General features: G+C 41.0%; 1 protein-coding gene across 1 annotated transcript in view; it reads right to left on the bottom strand.

The window, feature by feature from the left end:
• Positions 1 to 21,695, bottom strand: part of SH3BGRL2 (SH3 domain binding glutamate rich protein like 2) — a 169,877-nt gene that overhangs the window by 144,194 nt on the left and 3,988 nt on the right. The gene's annotated exons all lie outside the window — the stretch shown is intronic.

Genomic DNA, 21,695 nt, shown 5'->3' with positions numbered 1-21,695 from the left:
AAAATGGGGCCAGACCATATAATTTTCTCAGAAGCCTGTTCATTATCAAGACACTGAATGGAAAAGGAAGGAAGATGGCTCAGTCTTACAAGATTAAGTCATCTAGAATCTTTGCTGTTCTGATGGTTTCTGTCTATCATGGCTGCAAAAGTCACCCTTCTTGTTTTGATGTTTACATGCTTTACCTGCTTGTCCAAGTGGTACATAAAAGGAAACAAACCAAAACACACGATTTTTGGATCTCTTCTTTTCACTGGGGCCACAAGCATGGGTTATCTTCATTTACGTGATAAACTTTTCCTTTTGCACTCAGTTCTTCTGCACATGTGTGTATCTTGTCTAAAATTGAAGTTTGTTGTGATTTTGAAGAGTTTCAATAGAAAATTGTCTTGAAAATTATTTCCACCCATCTTCTTCAACATTCCGTAGTTTTGATTGGAGTAACACTGGGATACCAAGGGAATATTTCATGCAAAGATGGGCTCAATAAAGGACAGAAATCGTATGGACCTAACAGAAGCAGAAGATATTAAGAAGAGGTGGCAAGAATACACAGAAGAACTGTACGAAAAAGATCTTCATGACCCAGATAATCACGATGGTGTGATCATTGACCTAGAGCCAGACATCCTGGAATGTGAAGTCAAGTGGGCCTTAGAAAGCATCACCCCGAACAAAGCTAGTGGAGGTGATGGAATTCCAGTTGAGCTATTCCAAATCCTGGAAGATGATGCTGTGAAAGTGCTGCACTCAATATGCCAGCAAATTTGGAAAACTCAACAGTGGCCACAGGACTGGAAAAGGTCAGTTTTCATTCCAATCCCAAAGAAAGGCAATGCCAAAGAATGCTCAAACTACCACACAATTGCACTCATCTCACATGCTAGTAAAGTAATGCTCAAAATTCTCCAAGCCAGGCTTAAGCAATATGTGAACCATGAACTTCCAGATGTTCAAGCTGGTTTTAGAAAAGGCAGAGGAACCAGAGATCAAATTGCCAACATCTGCTGGATCATGGAAAAAGCAAGAGAGTTCCAGAAAAACATCTATTTCTGCTTTATTGACTATGCCAAAGCCTTTGACTGTCTGGATCATAATCAACTGTGGAAAATTCTGAAAGAGACGGGAATACCAGACCACCTGACCTGCCTCTTGAGAAACTTATATGCAGGTCAGGAAGCAACAGTCAGAACTGGACATGGAACAACAAACTGGTTCCAAATAGGAAAAGGAGTACGTCAAGGCTGTATATTGTTACCCTGCTTATTTAACTTATATGAAGAGTACATCATGAGAAACACTGGGCTGGAAGAAGCACAAGCTGGAATCAAGATTGCTGGGAGGAATATCAATAACCTCAGATATGCAGATGACACCACCCTTATGGCAGAAAGTGAAGAAGAACTAAAGAGCCTCTTGATGAAAGTGAAAGAGGAGAGTAAAAAAGTTGGCTTAAAGCTCAACATTCAGAAAACTAAGATCATGGCATCCTATCCCATCACTTCACGGGAAATAGATAGGGAAACAGTGGAAAGAGTGTCAGACTTTATTTTGGGGGGCTCCAGAATCACTGAAGATGATGATTGCAGCCATGAAATTAAAAGACGCTTACTCCTTGGAAGGAAAGTTATGACCAACCTAGATAGCATATTCAAAAGCAGAGACATTACTTTGCCAACAAAGGTCTGTCTATTCAAGGCTATAGTTTTTCCAGTAGACATATATGAATGTGAGAGTTGGACTGTGAAGAAAACTGAGCACTGAAGAATTGATGCTTTTGAACTGTGGTGTTGGAGAAGACTCTTGAGAGTCCCTTGGACTGCAAGGAGATCCAACCAGTCCATTCCAAAGGAGATCAGTCCTGGGTGTTCTTTGGAAGAACTGATGCTAAAGCTGAAACTCCAATACTTTGGCCACCTCATGCGAAGAGTTGACTCATTGGGAAAGACCCTGATGCTGGGAGGGATTGGGGGCAGGAGGAGAAGGGGATGACAGAGGATGAGATGGCTGGATGGCATCACCAACTCATTGGACGTGAGTTTGAACTCTGGGCGATGATGATGAACAGGGAGGCCTGGTGTGCTGTGATTCATGGGGTCGCAAAGAATCGGACACAACTGAGCGACTGAACTGAACTGAGCTGAACAGTGGGACTGGCAGGCACAAACTCCGAGACCGTGGCTAGTTAGACCACGTGGCTAATTAGATGGTAAAGTGAGAACTTTGTTCCTTGACTCACACCAGCTACGAACTATTTTTTCTGTCTTCACTTGGTTGTGTATATTATATGAATTGTTTCTCAAAGGAAGATTCCAGCCATGATTGAAAAGCAGCTTCCATATCAAAACTGAATACTCTTTGGGAGATGAGATTCTCTCTGGTCTAGTGCAACACAATTAAAAGGGTTCGAATCACCAAGACAATGAGGGGTTTATTCCAAACCTTTGGCATAGAGTCTCTTGCCTAGAGTAACTGCAGTCTGAAATACTGCAGTCATTATGAGAAGCATGTAACCTACCTTAAGTATCAAATAACCATTATAGAATGCTCAGATAGTATTTGTAAAATTGATAAATGAAGAGCCGCTGTTTTGACAACTGAAAACATTCCCAAAGCAGCCTTGGATTCTCCTAAACTTTCCAAACTTTGCTTTGTATACAAATCACCTGGATGAAGGCTTTTATTCTGTCAGCCTGGGGCGGGGCCTGAGGTTCTAAGTGCCTCACAGAGATGCTGACACTGCTTGTTTGTGGACTCCACTTTGAGAAGTAAGATCTCAGCCAAAAATATCCCAGCTGACTTTAGATAAAACACTGCAAAGCAGCCAGGACTCCTTTAATATTTCAAGAGCTTCTACTGCTCCATTATATAATAAAGGATTTGAGGGATGAGGCTTTGTAGAAGAACTTGTACATAATTCAAAACTCCAAAGAACTTGTACATAATTCAAAACCTGTTTATAGCCTGCAATGAAAAAAGCTCACCTGTAGCAGTCCTGGGTTTCCCTGGTGGTCCAGTGGTTAAGAATCCACCTGCTAATGCAAGGGACACAGGTTCAATTCCTGGTCTAGGAGGATCCCAGACAGCAATGGGCAGCTGAGCCCTTACAACACGACTACTGAAGCCCATTCACCTAGAGCCCACTCTCAGCAACCAGAGAAGTCACCGCCATGAAAAGCCCACATACCGCTACCAAGAGCAGCCCGCACTCGCTGCAACTAGAGAAAGCCTGTGCACAGTAGTGAAGATTCCGTACAGCTTAAAAAAAGTAACAGTCCCCCAATTATGTATATTAATAAATGGAGTAAAACCTTTAAAAATTGTGAATTATTCTACTGTATACTTGAAATTTACATACTATTGTACACCAACTGTACCTCAATAAAAAGATTTTAAATAAATAAAAGCTTGGACATGGGGGGAAGAAAAACAGTCCTTCAAATTTTGAAACTTCGTGCAAAAGTTCTCAATTGGCCTTCATCAGGGTTCCTTAAAATGATGGATATTTCTCAAGGAGCTCTTTCTGTAGTAGGCTGGCATGCTCCCCGTTTGATATTCAAGTAACACTGCACCCTTGACTGTTGACTTTTGTAGAAAATCTCTGCTGGATGTTGCATGAAAGGATACGCTCTTCTGGCACATTGGCAGAAAAAGTATTAAAAAGAAAGGCGCAGAGACAGACACCACGGTCATGACATTGAAGTCCCAGTAAGACAGGTTTGCGTAACTATCTGAGACACAGATAGTTATGCCAGCAAGGAGGCTGCAAGTCAGAGGCATCTTCTAGAGTAATTGGTTACTGAAGGACAGGGAAGCCTGGCGTGCTGCAGTCCATGGGGTCTCATAGAATCAGACATGACTGAGCGACTGAACAACCACTACCATCCCCACACCGTATGTGGTGACCACCCTATAGAAGAACTTAACAGCCCATGTGGTCTTGACTTGACCATTTGTAGGAAACAGCAGTCAGGTGATCATGGAGGTAATTCTATAAGATCAGGTCTGGTTTCTGTCAGACAGGACCAGCCAGTGCAAAGCCAGGAAGCAGCAGCTCTGGGTGGAGTAAGCCCTAATGGGGAAGGTCTCCTTAGTGATCTCTGCAGTGGTCAGGTTTTTGTCTCGGTTATATTAAATCAGGGAGGAAGATGGATATGCATGTCTCATCCTACAGAAGAATCTAGAGAAGCAGAGAATCCCAGTTGGGGGAAAATTCAGGGGTGGCTCAGTAAACCCATAGCTGGTCAAACTCTCCAATCCAGTGTCCATTCAGAATTCATTCCTTTCTGAAACCATTGCCAGTTTCTGCTCTTCAGGTTCAATTTCTGTCCTTCTGTTACCAGTAGTTACAAAACCAAGCCTCCTCTCTTCAGCTACATGTTTCAAATTCTTTATCTGCACGTTTAATACTTTACAGCAAAGCCATGGTCACAACAGTTACTTTATGTATGTGTGTTTTGAGAGCCTAATTTTTCGTATCTTTTTAATTTTTTAAATTTATTTTTAAAATTTTAAATTGTAGTATACTTGATTTATAATGTTGTGCTAGTTTCAGGCATACAGGAAGTGATTCATTTTTATATATACTGTAGCCTGCCAGGCTCCTCTGTCCATGGGATTCTCCAGGCAAGAATACTGGAGTGGGTAGCCATTCCCTTCTCCAGTGAATCTTCCCGACCCAGGGATCAAACCCAGGTTTCCTGCATTGAAGGCAGATTCTTTACCATCTGAGTCATCAGGGAAGCCCATAATATATTGTTTTTTAGGTTTTTTCCCTTACAGGTTATTGCAATATATTGAGTATAGTTCTCTGTGCTATACAGTTCCTTAATAAATTTTTTTTTCTATGACGGAAGTAATGGAGATAGTAAGCTTGGACAATGTAGAGCTATAGAAAACCCCCAAATGTCCATAATTCTTATAATTCAAAAGCAACCACTATTAACATTTTAGTGTGTTCATTTCTGTTTTCCTCTTGAAGTAAAAGTGAAAGTCGCTCAGTTGTGTCCTACTCTTTGCAACCCCATGGACTATACAGTCCATGGAATTCTCCAAGCAAGAGTACTGGAGTGGGTAGCCTTTCCCTTCTCCAGGGGATCTTCCCAACCCAGGGATTGAACCCAGGTCTCCCACATTGCAGGAGGATTCTTTACCAGTTGAGCCACAGGGAAGCCCAATTTTCCTGTTACTAAACATTTAACAATTTATTAAACCAATATCAAAACTTAGAAAATCTTCTAAGTTATACAGATTTCTCTAAGACTCCTTGCCCCTCCCCCCATCACCTGTGCCAAGTCTCACTCCCCAGGGGTAATCATTTTCATCTAGTCCTCTGAATGTAAAGGATTTTATTTTTTTGTGGTGGTTATCCTCTAACTTCTCACCTGTATTTATTGACATTAATTTTAGGTGGTCTTCATCAACTAGTTATGAAAGATGAGGAAATTAGGACATTTACAGATACTCCACCTTTTTCCTTCCTGAGTTTTGTTAAATTGTCTTTAAATTGTTGACATTTATAATGCTGATAGGGCTTCCCAGGTGGCACTAGTGGTAAAGAACTTGCCTGCCAGTGCAGGAGTTGTAAGAGACATGGATTCGATCCCTGGGTCAGGAAGATCCCCTGGAGGAGGCCATGGCAACCCACTCCAGTATGTTCTTGCCTGGAGAATGCCATGGACAGAGGAGCCTGTCGGACTACAGTCCATGGGGTTGCAAAGAAGCGGATACAACTGAAGTGACTCAGTGACACACTCGCACATGATGCAGATAGTGTGTTGTGGCTTTAAGGAGCTCTTCCATGCATGCTGTTTGTAGACTGAGTTTGGGGATATAAACCCAGGGGAAAGACAGAGAAAGAGAGGGAAAGAGGAGTAGGGAGGACCCAGCTGTCTCAGTAGTTCTTTAATTAATTATATGGATGATAACCCCATTTTAACTGACTTTTGCCAACACTGTCTCTGAACTTGGAATTTCTCTGGACCTCATTTAGAAAGGAATTCTCTTACCTATGAAGTTTTAGACTGTAGCTTTTCACTTCTCTGTTTGCACCTTCAGTCTGATCCTAATTAGTTTCTGTCTTCTAGGATTTCTGCAAACTTCTGATCAATTGCTATCTCTGTCCCATGGAGGTATGTTACGTTTTTAATCTTTAAAATGTTTTTTAAGATTTATGTGATGGTTCTTCTGTTATTTCCCTGGGACTTCATGGGGCAGAGGGTTAGATGTATGTGTTTTGTCCACACTTGGCAACACTAGGAATAACCTCTCCTATATGACCATTGCGTGGTTTCAGCCATGTTATTATGAATCTGCTATCTCACTAATTGAATTGGTTAACTTAAATCTCAATAGAAACAAAACTGCAGCATCTTGTCAATATTTATTCAGATACCAGAACCGTAAGCTCCTTCCCCAACTTTGTTCTGTCTTCTACTAGTGGCCGTGCCTCCTGTCATTTTCTTCTGTTAGATCCATTCTTATCCTAACCACTCCTATGTGGTCCCCATAAATGCACTCTGCAAAAACCAAAAGGAAATTGAAGAGTAATTATGTCCCACTCCTACTTAAAACTACATTAGCTTTTTTGTTTTAAACTACTATTTTGGTGCCTAGTCTGCGTTGACCTCTGTTCTAGGTACCAGGCATATGGCAGAGAATGAAACAGAGACAGTCTCACCCTGAGATGCTTATATTCTAGAAGGCAGGGACATGTTATATCCTTTAGGACTACAGCCATCAGCTCCATACAAATTGGCAAGCACTGGAAGCATAAAGTGTGTAATGCTGCCAGCTTAGGAAATACATCATCAGAAACTCCTGGCTAGCTTACCAATACCACAGACTGTGTTTTAATGGATTACTTGGTGGTCAGAATCTCCTTGTCCATGGATCAGCGGATATTTAATAATGAAAATAATCCTCACATTTAAAGGAACAAATAAATGTTAGAATTCAATTCTTAAAATTTGAAAACAACATCAGTATCCTACAATATTAATGGTTAACAAGTTGTGACATATCTGTAAAATGGAAATAGACTATTATAAACAATATTTATATAGACTTTTTGAGACTGAAGATTTTTTAAGACGAGAAAATTGTCAAGTGAAAAAAACTCATAAAAAATCATGTACATAGCTGAACTATGTATGTTAATTAAGCTGTCTCAATATTCAAAAATACAGCAGTATCACTGCTTTCCACTGTGCTGTCTTGAATTCCAGATTAACATCTTGGGCAGATTCTATAACACGGCTGCTACTTTCAGGGTTGGAAGTGTATTTCAGTTTTAAAGCTTCAGGCTCATTTCTGACTCAATCTCTTTTCCTCCCCTCACACAGTCGAAGCTGGAGCTCTGAACACAACAAAAGGAGGGGAGCTGGTCCAGCTGGCTCTGGAGTATGGAGAGGGTCAGCCTCCACCTTCTCCTGTGATGGCCCATGGGTCTCAGTGGGGACGTATCACTAGTCCCTCTCTGGTTCATCATGTTCTTGTCTGATGCCAATGCCTCCGAGGATGAGGTGGTCCCCAGGAAGGGGAAGTGTGGGTGTGTTGGGGCAATGCTCAGCTTTCCCCCGTCCCCTCTGTTGTGAGGAAGAGAAGGTCCAACCAGACTTCCTTCAGGTTGCCCTGTTGGTCATCCTTCCAGTCTGTCTGGGTTGTGCATCGACCACTCATGGGTCTCCTGGGCTGCCCGGTGCTCTTCTGCTTCTCCTCTAAGTCCCTGCTCCTGCACATGGACTCTTGAGACTCCAGATGTCCCTGCTGTGTCCTTTAACACCACGGCCAATGGACTGGGGCCAGGAGCCCTTCCTTCTTCTAGGCACACTGTATCTTCAAGCCTTATTGGGAATGGCTTTTCTATTCTCACCATCAGAAATTTTAGCCCAGAAATGAACATTTAGTCTCTATGCATGCCTCATAAACAATGGGAGACAACCCCAAACCAGCTCAAATGCTTTAGTCCAACAGCAGCACAAAGTTCCCAAGAGGTTGCAACTTAGCAGGTATCATTCAGGGACCAAGATGCTAGTCTGCTCTTCTTCAAGGCATCTGATGAATCTCTATGAATTATTCTCCTGGATTTCTTCCCCTCACGCCCACCACTAGGCCTTTCCTTTGGTAAGATGAAGGCAAAGAAAGGAGTTTCTGAGGGTGGTGGTTGGTAGTGGTAAGGTTGATTCTATACTTTTTAATAAGCTCTGGTGGAACGTTTTGAGTTCTAATTATTTATGGCTCTTTAGAGAATGATGGGGCTTCCCTAATGGCTCAGACGGTCAAGAATCTGCCTGCAGTGCAGGAGATGTGGGTTCAATCCCTGGGTCAGGAAGATCCCCTGGAGAAGGGAATAGCTACCCACTCCAGTACTCTTGCCTGGAGAATTCCATGGACAGAGGAGCCTGGCAGACTACAGTCCATGGGGTCGCAAAGAGTCGGACATGACTGAGCAACTAACACTTTCACTTCACTTCAGAGAATGATCTCAGCTTTGGGCAGTAGCTACAACTCTGGGCCAACAGGAAATCTCATGCAATATTAGGAAGTAGGTAAGGGGAAGACCAGAGATACTTTTCAAGTTCAATAACTTTTATCCCACTCTCTGTCTTTATATTATTTAATTTGTATTATCTGGTGAAAAGTCTCAGTTCATCCAACTCTTACAGTTTTCTTAAATGTCTTAGGTAATGTCTTACCTAGTGACCTGCTGCCTGGTCTCTATACCATGACCATGACCCCACTCTTGTCTTGTCACCAGGAGCAAGCAGCTGGCCACTGTGCCTTCGACAAGAAGAAACAGGGTTCAGGGATGCCAAACAGGACAAGTGGGATCTGGCTTCCTGCTGCCTCATTTCTTGCCTGAGTCTTCAGATTCAGGTCACTCATTCTTTTTTTTTTTTACTGGGTATATTTGTGTTTCTTATTTATTTATTTACTTGGCTGCATCTGGCCTCAGATGTGGTACTCCAACTTCTCTAGTTGTGGCAAGGGGGCTCAAGGGCGCTCAGGGTTAGTAGTTGTGGACTTGGGCTTCTTTGCCCTGCAGCATGTGGGATCTTAGTTCCCCAACCAGAGATCCAACATGCATCCTCTGCATTGGAAAGCATATTCTTAACCACTGGTCCACCGGAGAAGTCCCAGGTCCCTCACTCTTGTCTCAGGATCCAGTCTAATGAATCACACAGTTACTGCTGCTCAGCCTGGACTTGCCCTGAGTCCTGCTTTGTTTCTGAATTTTCAGGAAGGGCATCCCATTCATGCCAGCTTCACTCAGCTTTAAAGCCAGATGTGACCACCTGTGCCAGTCCACAAAAGCTTCTGTCATCAAGGCTAAGAGCAGCCATGAATTGCAATATTTCTTAAAGTTGTGGTAAAATATCCCCGGTTGCTCAGTGGTAAAGAATCTGCCTGCAATATAGGAGATGCAGGTTTGATCCTTGGGTTGAGAAGATCCCCTGGAGAAGGGAATGGCAACCCACTCCAGGATTCTTGCCTGGAGAATCCTATGGACAGAGGAGCCTGGCAGGCTACAGCCCATGGGGTTACAAAGAGTCAGACACGTCCGAGCGACTAAACCACCACCAAAATAAATAGCACTGTGTAAAATTTACCATTTTAAGCATACAATTCAGTGGCACTAAATAAATGTAAAAGTTGCATTACCATCACCATTGTCTATTTCCAGAAGGTTTTCATCATCTCAAACAAAAATTCTGTATCTTATATACAGTAGCTCCCATCCCCTGCTGGCTTTTTTGTTTCTGGTTACATCTGTTCTACTTTATGTCTCTACGAGCTTGCCTATTCTGGATTGTCCATATGATATTAATGTTTTTCCCCAAGGCTTACTCACTTCTGTCTACATTGATCATTGAGTGTCAGACGTTTGTGGGGGTTTTTTGGTTGTTGTTGTTATTGTTCTTTTTTCTATTTTTAAAATTGAAGTATAGTTGATGTACAATATTATATAAGTTATAGGTATACAATTTTAGTGGTTATATCCCATTTATAGTTCTTATAAAATATTGGCTGTATTCCCTGTGTTGTACAATATATCCTTCGAGCTTAATTTATACCCAGTAGTTTTATACCTCTTAAAATCCTACCCCTGCCTGCCCCCTCCCATCTTCCCTGTCCCCCACTGGTAACCACTAGTTTGTCCTCTGTATCTGTGAGTCTTTCTTTTTTGTTTTATTTACTAGTTTGTTTCATTGTTTAGATTCCACATATAAGTGATGTCATACAGTATTTGTCTTTCTCTGTCTGACTTATTTCACTTAGCATAATACCCTCCAAGTCTATTCATGCTGCAAATGGCACAATTTCATTCTTTTTTTCCTTAACGGCTGAGTCATATTCATTGTATATATACACCCCGTCTTCTTTATCTGTTTATCTGTGGATGGATACTTAGGTTGTTTCTGTATTTTGGCAATTGCAAATAATGCTGCTATGAACACTGGAGTGCAATGACCCAGCAATTCCACTCTTAGGTATATATCCAGAAAACAAGAAACTAATTCAAAGAGTGCCCAAACTTTGAAGCAGGAAAATAAGAGAGGTAACAGTTAAGAAAAGTGTACAAATGCATATCACCCCCTCGCCCCCTTCCTCACCAGAAAAACAGACAGGACCTTGGCTCTTGACTGTAGCACAAATGTGGAGAATTAAGTGTCCCATAACTTCTGCCTTCATGACTTCTGCTATTCATTTGTATCACCTGTAGCATTTATTACATTTGTTTTTAATGTAAAGAAACTTTAGATCACTGAAAAGTCATTGTCGTTCATAAATGAGAAGGAAACTATAAACATTGATAGAATGCAAAGAGTTAATACATTTTAGCTAGAAACCATTGCTTGAAAAACTTGTTTTTAAAAAATGCCTGTTTTTTAAAAAGCTTGTTTTGATAAAACAAAGCCTGTTTTTAAAAAATGATCAGCAGGTATTAGCATTAGTGCTGAAAACTGCCACCAGGCTGACATTTTCTCTTTCCTGAATTCAGAAAGACTTGCAGCCAGTTATGATGGCTGGATGGCATCACTGACTCGATGGACGTGGGTCTGGGTGAACTCTGGGAGTTGGTGATGGACAGGGAGGCCTGGCGTGCTGCGATTCATGGAGTCGCAAAGAGTTGGACACGACTGAGCAACTGAACTGAACTGAACTGAATGTAATACTATACCTAGAGACCACTGAAGTCATTTCACATACTGGTTTTAAGAGGCCAACATTTTGGGAAGTGACACTTTGTAAATGTTTTACAGTTTGCTTATGTTTTCCCAAGTGTTATATAGGCTTTCCAAGCTTTACTTAGCCTAATGCAAGTCCCTTATATACATGTAGTGAGGATGAACTTTAAATATCTTTTGTAATTCCTTTTCCTTTGGAATCATATTTCTGAAATTATTTTCATGTTGATTTAATTATCAAGAAAAGAGTTGCAGATCCTGAGATGAAAAAGATTATTTGAACTTAGCAAGGCAAAAAAGATTTTTAAAAAGGAAGAAAAGGAAAAGAGAGGAAGAAAAGAAAAGGCATGTTAATTCTTTAATAATTCAAGATTTCAGTGATCTGTAAGTTCTGGGGGGAAAAGAGTCACCTGCATAGTAATAAAGCATGCATCATTTGAATGGATTAAAGTTTAAATCACTCCAAAGCAGCTTATTTTTCATCCATCACCATGGATACAAAAAGGACAGCTCAAGTGCAGGCATCTGACATCACAAGCATGTCCAGACAGGCCAGGGAGGAGAGCCACGAAGGGAGGGGAGGCAGAGGGAAAGGGTTATTGTTAAAATGATGAATCAGATGTTCAGTTGGGAGGATTAGATAGAAGGAGGCACGAAGCCAACTGAGAAGCTTGGAGACGGGCAGTCATTTACAGTGACCTTTAAATACCTTCTTAGCCAGAAATAGAAGCAGAGGAAGACTGAGAGAGGTAGATCAGATCAGTCCCCTCTCAGATGGCAGTTTTGATAGTTTTTTTTTTTTATGTTCTCCTTATTTTATGTGTAGGCTTTAATTTTAACTAACGTTCTAAGGGTCGTGCAAAAGGCAGTTACCTGTATGGGTTAAGGGAACCAAAGAAGAGAGGTGGGGGTCACTAAAACTTAGGAACTCAGAGAAAAGATCCAACAGGGCTGGTATCTATACCCACAGGAGGGATATCCAGGTGTCTGGTCCGAGGAGCAGCAAAAAACATGTCAGACTAGAACCAACTGCTGTTGCTGCTGCTGGAGTAACATTATAGGAACAAGGACATGAAGACGAATATCCCTCTCCTCACTGCCTTCCTTCCAGCCCTTTCTTTAATGCCTCCTGCTGTCAGAACCCAGCAGTGAGCCAAGTCACAAGGGAGCCTGGGAGATGCAGTTAGCTGCATTCTAGTCTCAGCATCACATAATAGAAAATAGGAAGGCAGGCTAGGAACTGAGAAACAATCACATATAACTGGCAGCATTCCAGTTCAACTTTGGCATGGACATAAGTTGTGGTACTCGGTCAATCAGTGACAGCCACCAGTGAAAACTGCTGGGTTCTAGAGAGAAATGAGGTAGATTGTCACATGCCAGGGCAGTAGCCCTGTTTTCTTTCCTAAGGATTACCAGTGAGGTTAGTTGTAAGTATGAGATACTCTCTGGAAAGTCCTGGAAATTATGGATGGGGAAGTCTTGACAGTGGAGGTACTATAAATCAGAAGGAAGGGGTCAGCAGACAACCAGTTTGGCTGATCTTATATATATTAAAGACTAGGGAACTTAGACTTATGTGTGCTTTTCTTAAAAGAATTAAAAAATTACCAGAGACTATGAACCCATTTGAATAAAAGTTTATCATCACTTTTGGGGACATCTATTGGTTTTGCCCCATATTCCTTCTTGTAGCAAGATTCCAGTTTTCCTTTGGATAACCACCTCTCTCAACTCTTCTGGATGAACCTGAAAATTCTTTTCTGCTTTCCCCACCCAAAGGATCCACCTGGCCACAGTAATTAGTTCATGCTCAGGTATGAACAGAGATTTTAATACCAGGATTTCTTCTGGATCAATCAGAAAAGAGGTGTTCTTTTCCAATGGGGTTGTTAGATGAATAGAATGTAAGCCCGGAGCTTTGGTGGTCAAACCTGACCAGGAAAGCCTGCCAGATATAAAACCTGCACATTAGAAAATACATGCAAGAGATAAATAGAAACAAAAATTTAATTGGGCTTCCCTGGTGGCTCAGTTGGTAAAGATTCTGCCTGCAATGCAGGAGACTGGGGTTCAATCCCTGGGTTGGGAAGATCCCCTGGAGAAGGAAATGGCAACCCACTTCAGTATTCTTGCTTGGAAAATCCCATGGACAGAGGAGACTTGGTGGGGCTACACTCCATGGGGTCGTAAGGGTCGGACACAACTTGGGGACTAAACCACCACCATATTTGGAGCTGGGTCTACTTCTAGATTTTTCTATTATATAATTTACTCTTTTTTGTTTTTAACTAAGCCATTTTTTAAAATTGAGGTTAAGTTCACATACAGGGAAAGACATCTATCTTAAGTATAAATTCTGATGAGTTTAGATAAAGGAAACACTCTTTTAACTACTACCGCAGTCAAGATATAGTAAATTCACATCACTCTAAAATTCTCTTTCACTCCCTTTCAGTCAGTCACTACCCTGACTGTTCCAATTTTTACCAATACAGATGAACTTTGTCTGTTTTGAACTGATTCATGGAAATATACATCATATATATTTTTTTGTGTCTGACTTCTTTTGCTCAATATCATGTCTTTGAAATTCATCCATGTTGATCAGTCATTAATTCTATTGATGACCAGCATTACATTATAATTTTTATTCTCATGTTGATGGATATTTGAATTGTTTCCTATTTTGCCTAATATGAATAAAGCTGTTATAGACACTACTGATTAAGTACTTTTTGGATATATGTTTTTATAGCTCCTATGTAAATACCTTGGAGTGAAATTACTAAGTCATGTTAGAAATGTATGTCCCAAAGATATCTCAAACATGGTCACCAAACCACTTATTACTGTCCTTGACAAGTAATGGATAAATACTGTTCATACTTGCCCTTCTGTCCTCACCATCTTTGGTGAAGTGTGCGTGCGTGCAAAATCGCTTTAGTTGTGTCCAACTCTCTGCAACGCCATGGATTGTAGCCCGCCAGGCTCCTCTGTCCATGGAATTCTCCAGGCAAGAATACTGGAGTGGGTAGCCATCCCCTTCTCCACAGATCTTTCCAGCTTAGGTATCGAACTCTGGTCTCTTGTATTGCAGGCAGATTCGTTACTGTCTGAGCTCCCAGGGAAGCCTGTCAATTCTTTCTAAAGCAGATATCAAATCATATTGATCCCCAAATTTATTAGTCACTGCCTCATGGCTTTTGGGATTAAACAGAAGCTTAAAAAGGTGTTTAGGGACTTCCCTTGTGGTCCAGCAGTTAAAAATCCACCTTGCAATGCAGGGGACACAGATTCGATTGCTAGTCTGATTGGGGAACTAGGATTCCCACGCCTTGGAGCAGCTAAAGTCATGCACAGCAGCTAAAGAGTCCATGCGCTGCAATTAGGGAGCCCTCATGATGCAACGACGGAGAAGGCAATGGCACCCCACTCCAGTGTTCTTGCCAGGAGAATCCCAGGGAGGGGGAGCCTGGTGGGCTGCCGTCTATGGGGTCGCACAGAGTCGGACACGACTGAAGCGACTTAGCAGCAGCAGCATGATGCAACGAAGATATCGTGTGCTGCAACTAAAACCAGCACAGCCAAATGAATACATTAAAAAAAAAAAAATTCATTTACAATCTAGCCTTTGCTTCCTCTTCAGGTGTACACTGGAGAGAGAGGGGGCCATTCCCTCACCCAGTGTATGCTCTAAGTTTCCCCACGCCCTCCCCGTGATGTTTACAGCCCTGCCTCTCTGGGCATGCACTGTCCTGCTTGGGTATATACTGATTTATTTCTGCCTTATATATCTTTGCACTTTTGGTTAGCTTTATGTGACATAAACTCTAATTCAATAGTCATTTCCTCTGGGAAGCATATCTGGGCCACCAGGCTGAGTTGAGAGTTTCTTCTTCAACTCCCCTTAGCACCTTAGGCATATCTTTATAATTGCCCTTATTACATAGGACTTGCTATCAGAAAACTTACCTTTCTTGTTCATTAGATAGCAGGCAGCTGGAATACAACGATTTCATTTTCATCTCTGTATTCCCCCAAGTACTCAATATGTATTTAATGAATGAATGAAGTTTTCTAGCTCAGATTTTCCATTTTCCAAATGGCAGTTCTCTATGCCATTTACCTGTTTTCACTGAAAAAAATAGCTGGCTATTCTGCTAGAACTCTGAAGTAGTAAAAATACTTTTTCTTTACACAGGATATTTATTGTCGACTAAAAATAGTTACTTATTTTAACAGAATCTCCTGTGGGTTATTTTCAGTTGAGAACAGGCAAGTTATCTACTAAGGAAACTACATTATTCTCCCTTTCACATTGAACAATGTGAATACAAATAGAATTTCATTTTCCCTCAATGCTAGTCCAAAACTGTGTTGAAGACAGCATTTTGATCTATAAGTTGACTTACTTAAAGATGTAATTGTGGCGGAACAAAATATGAAAACATGTATTACAAACTAGCTTAAAACAACTTTGGGTTTAGTTCTTTTTATGCAAAACAAAGCTCAGATGGTAAAGAATCTGCTTGCAATGCAGGAGACAAGGGTTCAATCCCTGGGTCAGGAAGATCCCCTGGAGAAGGAAATAGCAACCCACTCCAGTATTCTTGCCCAAAGAATCCCATGGACAGAGGAGCCTGGTGGGCTACACTCCATGGGGTCACAAAGAGTGACAGGACTGAGCGACTTTCACTTACTCACACACTCAGGCAAAACAAAAGCAAAGCCCCCTCCCCCATACAAATAGACTCCCTGAAATTGAGAAACTATCAGTGATTTACTCACCAATTATGAAATAAAAATACTAGTAAATATCTCAATACTTTTCTTTCTCCACTAACAAAATAATTAACTTGTAAATTTCAAAGTGATCAAATAAAATTTATCCTTTAAAGAAAAGTATGTTAGTCACTCAGCCGTGTCGAACTCTTTGGGACTCCATGGACTGTAGCCTGCTAGGTTTCTCTGTCCATGGATTTCTCCAGGCATGAATACAGGAGTGGAAAGGCATTCCCTACTCCAGGAGGTCTCCCCAACCCAGGGATCAAACCCACATCTCCTGCATTGCAGGCAGATTCTTTACCATCTGAGCCACCAGGGAAGCCCTTATTTAAATAAAGCAATAATCAAACGGTATCAGCCTTTCTGTACTGCAAAGGCAAATAATAACAACAATCAGACTAAATTTGTTCTTATACGAAGAGACTACTTTCTGTGTCTCCAATTTTACTGTTCTTTAATCAAATTGCCAACATCTGCTGGATCATTGAAAAAGCAAGAGAGTTCCAGAAAAACATCTATTTCTGCTTTATTGACTATGCCAAAGCCTTTGACTGTGTGGATCACAATAAACTGTGGAAATTCTGAAAGGGATGTGCGGGGAGCGAGCTCCACCCCTGGCAAAGGTCATGAGGAAGGAGGCTTGGCATACGCAAAGGCGGGATCAAGCCTCAGGAGTCTCCCTGGAAATTCTCGAGCAATCTACCCCCAAAACCAGAGTCTGCCTACTTTCTGCTTTGTGCTTTCACCTACACTTCTGACTTTACGGGGGGCTGTCCCCCACTACCTCTCTCTGAAAAAAGAGTTAGCTTACAGCTCCAGTTAATAATTCCTGGATGTGACAGTGTTTCAACCTACAAACTCCTTTGGAAGTCCTCTAGCCTGCCTGAATAGGTTTTTCCGGCCACATGTGATTGCTCAGAGCCTCCCAACTGTGAGAGGCATGAGATGTTCTAAACTGTCCAAATACAGATTCCTTCGAGCAGTTAAAAGATTGATTAGAAATTGTATTGGTGAAGGGATTTTCACTTGTTGGGCCAATGTTTGCTGCTAAGTTTCCATATCCCTTACCTGCTGTGTCCCTGGCAGTGTATTGATTAATATAATTGGTGTAAACAGTAGCTTTAATGTTTGTAACCTGGGACCCTTGAGTTAATTCTTTTTCTTGTTATAGCCCACCACACCTTTGCCCTTTAGGAATGCAACTTTATCTAATGCTTTTGGAGGGTGGCGCTTGACTTATCACCTTTAGAGAAAAATAAGTTTTCTGAAGAAAGGGTCTTAAAATGTTAACAGGCCTCCGGGCCAGAAGATGATGCAAATCACCTAAGCTTTTGCATATGATAAGTTTGCAGGAAGAAAGCCTGGCTTGCTGCATGACTCTACCCCTTCCCCCATTATCCTCTATGCATAACTTAAGGTATAAAAACTACTTTGGAAAATAAAGTGTGGGCCTTGTTCACCGAAACTTGGTCTCACCATGTCGTTCTTTCTCTTACCTTCTGGCTGAATTATTCAGCCTCTTTTCTCCACTGACTTTCCTCACTGAGCTATCCTCATTCTATTACTCTTTATATCCTTAATTAACGTTTAATTAAGCAGTTGTTTCCTGATCCTCGCCGATGCCGTCCCCGCTTCAAATTCCCTGGATCCACCGGGGCTGGACCCCGGCAGAGATGGAAATATCAGACCACGTGACCTGCCTCTTGAGAAACCTGTATGCAAGTCAGGAAGCAACAGTTAGAACTGGACATGGAACAACAGACTGGTTCCAAATAGGAAAAGGAGTACGTCAAGGCTGTATATTGTCACCCTGCTTATTTAACTTCTATGCAGAGTACATCATGAGAAATGCTGGGCTGGAGGAAGCACAAGCTGGAATCAAGATTGCTGGGAGAAATATCAATAACCTCAGATATGCACATGACACCACCCTTATGGTAGAAAGTGAAGAAGAACTAAAGAGCCTCTTGATGAAAGTGAAAGAAGAGAGTGAAAAAGTTGGCTTAAAGCTCAACATTCAGAAAACTAAGATCATGGCATCTGGTCCCATCACTTCATGACAAACAGATGGGGAAACAGTAGAAACAGTAGCAGACTTTATTTTGGGGGGATCCAAAATCACTGCAGATGGTGATTGCAGCCATGAAATTAAAAGACGCTTGCTCCCTGGAAGGAAAGCTGTGGCCAACCTAGACAGCATATTAAAAAACAGAGACATTATTTTGCCAACAAAGGTCTGTCTAGTCAAGGCTACAGTTTTTCCTGTGGTCATGTATGGATGTGAGAGTTGTACTATAAAGAAAGCTGAGCGCCAAAGAATTGATGCTTTTAAACTGTGGTGTCAGAGAAGACTCTTGAGAGTCCCTTGGACTGCAAGGAGATCCAACCAGTCCATCCTAGAGGAGATCAGTCCTGGGTGTTCATTGCAGGGACTGATGTTGAAGCTGAAACTCCAATACTTTGGCCACCTGATACGAAGAGCTGACTCATTTGAAAAGACCCTGATGCTCGGAAAGATTGAGGGCAGGAGGAGAAGGGGACGACAGAGGATGAGGTGGTTGGATGGCATCACCGACACAATGGACTTAGGTTTGGGTGGACTCTGGGAGTTGGTGATGGACAGAGAGGCCTGGCTTGCTGTGGTTCATGGGGTAGCAAAGAGTTGGACACAACTGAGCGAATGAACTGAACTGATATCTCAGTTTTCTGAAGCCATTCAATTTCTTTCTTTCTTTTTTTTTTTTTTCCTTTTCTTTTTTTGGTTGTGCTGGGTTTTCATTGCAACTTTTCTAGTTGTGGTTTGGGGGCTTAGTTGCCCCACAGCATGTGGGATCTCAGTTCCCCAACCAGGGATGGAACCTGTGTCCCCTTCATTGGAAGGCAGATCCTCAGCCACTGAACCACCAGGGAAGTCTCTGAATTTCTTTTAAGCACCTGGTGTATTAGATTATGTTTTAAAGTTAATACTATGTGCTGACAATCTACTATTTACCTGGAATTCATTAATGAATTTAAAATTTTCTAGCAATATATCACGAAAAGTTAGATTTAGAATTTTTGAATTTTGCATTATGTATCACATATCTAGGTAAAATACACAAAACTGTGACAGTATTTTTTTTTAATTATATAAATGGACACCTGAATTTTAGCTAAGAATAACTATATGCTGGTGAACTTTCTAATTTGTGATTATTTCTAGTATGGCCATTTTAAATTATAGTCGTAATTTCTGGATTGTCTACAGTTGCAAAGTCTACTTACTACTCTTCCTATTAATTTCATGAAGCTTCTAACAAATTGTTCAAACACTTTATAGTTTCCCCCTATGGAAAATGGGAATAAGTCTTTTCATAAGCATTTCTAGGAAATTTTTCATTAATATCACCTGTATCATTGGCCATATAGCATTAAACAAGGCAGAGTACTGCAAAAAATTAACATTCAGTTAAACTGGAGATATTGCAATAACAATGTAAGCCCAAGAGTATTAAAAATAAAACTCTAAAGTGCTTAATGATTATTAGAAAAATTTTTCATAAATATAATCTTTAAAAACAAAAAGCCTGGTTACTGTTGATTATAATTTCAAGTGGCAGAAATATAAAGGTGTAGTTTTATTGATTTTGGTTCCTTTTATTTTTGAAAAGCAGAATTCTGTGTAGTGTAGTGAAATGAGATGGCAAATGGTATAATCTTAGAAAATTCCAGTCGTATCAGAATATCAAAATCATGTAAAATCACATAAAAACATCTGAAATTATCTCCTATTTTGGGATAACCTAGTTCAATGAACTGATCTCTAACTTCTGTAGGCTTATAAATTCTTTTGATCTTTTTCCTAGGTCCAATAAGTTGATAGTCACTGTTATTTCAAATATGATAAGAATGAATAAAACTCTACATTGTAAAGATCTTGAAAATGTGTCACATCCAATTAGACAATTTTATGGAGACACCTAAACTTTTCAGTTCTTTCTTGCTTTCCAGAAACTCTTACCAACTTGTTGGTGAAACATATTAAAGGCCTTAAATTTGAAACCTGGAATTTAGCTACCTTGACTTAAATCTTGGTTCAACCACTAACTATTTAGTATATAGTGGTAGGTCCTTTAACCTCACAGAATCTTTTTCTTCATGTAGAACGATGAATAACAATACCCATCTAGTATCTGAATGAAGATAGAATGAGATTACACTATCAAATTGTGATGGCTGAATAAATATCATTCATTCTCAACTGTCCTTGAGTGTTAGCAAACCCCAGTTGATTCTGGAGACTTTTTTTGTCTTTCGGGTTTTTTAAAACCTAACTACAGCATGTTTTTTGACTATACAACTTCCTTTAAAAGTAATCCACTGATGAGTTTAGTAACCTATGTAGTATTAACTTTAACGGAGTACTAACTAGTGAGATATTTTAATGAAGAGTATTAGCATTTAAACAAATTAATGAAGTTATTTCAGTGCATTTTCTGATATTACTTATCATTTTCACTAACAGATAATTATTTTTCTTCAATTATTAGCACATAGAGAAAATTACATTTAATTATGATATTGTTTGGGCTTCCCAGGCGGCACTAGTGGTAAAGAATCCGCCTGCCAACATGGGAAACATGAGAGACGAGGGTTCAATCCCTGGGTGGGGAATATTCTCTAGAGGAGGGCATGGCAACCTACTCCAGTATTCTTGCCTGGAAAATCCCCATGGACAGAGGAAGCTGGCGGGTTATGGTTCATAGTGTTAGGGGAAGCACACTGATTGAAACTGCCCATCCTGGCCAGGCACCATAGTAACCATTTGCATGAGTTGTTTTATGACAGGAGATCCTGATAAGGAATACGGAACTAATAAGCCACCACCAACCAGAAGAGTTCAGGTAAGGTCTAAAGGAGACACCACGTGTCCGTCCACTTCCCAGAATCCCTCTCACTAGCATCCATCTTGGCTGAACGATGCATGTGCCACCAGGAAAGACTCTGAATTAGAATGATTGGCCAAAGACCACCCGGAAACTAATCCCACCACCATAAAACCGGCGACTGTCAGCCACGCAGCAGAGCAGTTCTCCTGGGTTCCCTTACCCTACTGCTGTCCACCAGGGTGCCCTTTCCCAATAAAATCTCTAGCTTTGTCAGCACATGTGTCTCCTCCGACTCCGACTGTTAGACAAGAGCCCAGTTTCGGGCCCTGGAAGGGGTCCGCCTTCCTGCAACAATAGGGTGGCAGAGTCCAACAGGACTGAAGGGACCATGCAGGCACACATGATTTTGTTTAAGTGGGTTAATCTTTAACGTGAAATGAAATATATTGATAGGATAAAACGAAAGGTGTGAAACAGTGTAAGTCTAAAACAAGGCCAAGCAAGAAACGTAATTATCATAATCCATGGTCAGAAGGTTGATTAGAAACGCCTTTGCCTTCAAGAATTAGATTGTCTGCTGAATGGAAGTTTTAGACCTTTTAACAATGGCGAGACAGCGGAGTGTGGTGTTAAAACCATCTTGATAATCAGAAGGCTTAGAAAGGCTTAAAAGAACCTTCAGCACAAAGAGTAATTTTTTTTTAACCTTCCTCGCCTCCCGCAATTAATGCCGTTTAATACACTGTCCATTATTTTTAAAGGGAAAATATGCCTACAGCAGCTCTTAATAGTTAATGGCATGCGCCACAGACGTTTTCTTTAAAAAAAAAAAAAAGCGCAAATGTTT

This window comes from Bos mutus, chromosome 9 (genome assembly GCF_027580195.1).
Source record: "Bos mutus isolate GX-2022 chromosome 9, NWIPB_WYAK_1.1, whole genome shotgun sequence".
Lineage (NCBI taxonomy): Eukaryota > Metazoa > Chordata > Mammalia > Artiodactyla > Bovidae > Bos > Bos mutus.
The sequence above is the reverse complement of the archived record's forward strand: the minus strand, read 5'-3'. Positions and strand labels throughout refer to the sequence as shown.